Below are 1,815 nucleotides of genomic sequence, written 5' to 3'. Positions count from 1 at the left end.
TCTCAACAATTATCACAAGACTGGAACACAACCATAGATTACATCAACAATGCAGTAAAGATTTCACATTATTAAATATGATTTCAGTCTAATTATTTCACTTCTTTTTCATGGTTCATAGGTTCGGAAAATTAGGACAGCACTTTCGAGAAGAGGCCTCCCTAAAGTCCATGTTGAGAATCTGGCAAATGTGCAAGGTAAGCCTTAGGAACAACTGCACACTTGTCATTTAAACATTACATTGATATTACCTTTCATAAATATTTACATTATAAATCTTAAAAGTTGTCTTTATGTGTCAACAGGAAAACAGTTCAGGGTAGTCATAATTACAGCTGTGCAAACACGTGACAGTCTGAAAATGTCACACCTGCCTGGTCTGGAGCTGTTCAATGATGCCCGTGTGTTAAACACTGCGATGACTAGGGCTCAGTCCCAGGTGGTTGTGGTTGGAGATGCTGCTGCTCTCTGTTGCTTTGGGAAATGCTCAGGAATCTGGAAGAGCTACGTAGACCACTGCATCAGCAACAACAGTGCTGCACCACAGCATTTCACAAAGGATTTCTTTGAAAAAGATGTTGTGGAAACTCTAAGGTTTCAAAAATCTGAACATATGGATGACAGCAACACTCTCAGTGATGCAATTCTTCAAGAGCTGAAAGATGAATATGAACAGCTGAGATCAGAGTACAGTTCCGATGATGACAGCTTGGAATTTGAAGGCTTCAATCCCCACAGGTCAAGATCATCAAACAATATCACTGATCTTGACAAAGTCCCTTCAGAGTTATGTGAAAAACAATCTGAGATGTACCAGCGAGGAAAGTTGGTCAGGGAACCATATAACAGAGGTTATGTCATTCCATCTAATAATCCCACCAGACGTATAACCATCAAGGGAAGGGCAAACCTGGGTAAAGCCTTCACTGGAGACGAAGTGCTATTACAAACAGCATCATCATCAAAAGTAATCAGGATCATCAAGAAAGCTGAATCTGCCTGTGTACTTGTGTGTCTTCTTGAGGATGAGGATCACAGCAAATCAAGACAGCGTTCTGAAGACAGATTTGTCAAAAGATTGATGATGCCCATCCAAAAATCTGAGCCCAAAATATGCATACTGATCAACAAGAAAAGACGTAACTTCATTCCAATATGGGAGCAAATTGATGGAGAGTGGACGATTGCAACACATGAACGTCTTAATGAAAAGCTGAAACGGAACAATGTATTTATTGTGCAAGTGATTGGATGGAAGGAAAATTGTTATTTTCCATTGGGGAAGGTCATAAATATTCTTCCAGTTGGAAGTTCCTTGGTTGATGGACTAAGGATCCTGAATGCTGAATTCAGAGTTGAACCCAGTATGTATAAATCAGATGAGGCAGATGAGGCAGATGAAGATGGGAGACACAGACAGGACATACGTGAGGTAATCACTTTCACTGTTGATCCAAAAGGAGCAAAGGACTTGGATGATGCCATCAGTGTCAGGGACATTGGAGGCCACTTTGAGTTGGGAGTCCATATTGCAGATGTGGCAAGCTATGTGAGTCCAGGTAGCGAATTAGATGAGGATGCAAAACAACAAGGGGCTACATATTACTGCAGTAGAGAAAAACCAATTCATATGTTCCACCATGACTTGAGCACTGGACGCTTCAGTCTTCTGCCAGGTAAAGATCGCAGGGTGGTTTCATTAATGTTCAAAGTAACCAAGGACACAAATGAGATAATTGATAAGCCCAAATTCCAATTGTCATTGATCAGGTCAGACAAGCAGTTTTCTTATGAAAAGGCAGAGAAAGAAATCAC

General features: G+C 40.7%; 1 long non-coding RNA gene across 1 annotated transcript; it reads left to right on the top strand.

Moving 5' to 3' along the window:
- The first annotated feature begins 118 nt into the window (after nucleotides 1–118).
- Nucleotides 119–1,811, top strand: LOC147819802 (uncharacterized). The gene is made up of 2 exons (XR_015436418.1): nucleotides 119–197; nucleotides 306–1,811. It is a non-coding gene; the product is annotated as an uncharacterized LOC147819802 (long non-coding RNA).
- Nucleotides 1,812–1,815: the final 4 nt, after the last annotated feature.

The sequence above is a fragment of the Seriola lalandi genome, unplaced genomic scaffold (genome assembly GCF_002814215.2).
Source record: "Seriola lalandi dorsalis isolate HSWRI2012SDOR001 ecotype SW California unplaced genomic scaffold, Sedor1 jcf7180002046609, whole genome shotgun sequence".
Taxonomy (NCBI): Eukaryota; Metazoa; Chordata; class Actinopteri; order Carangiformes; family Carangidae; genus Seriola; species Seriola lalandi.
Note: the sequence above shows the minus strand (reverse complement) of the source record. Positions and strands in the feature narration are given on the sequence as shown.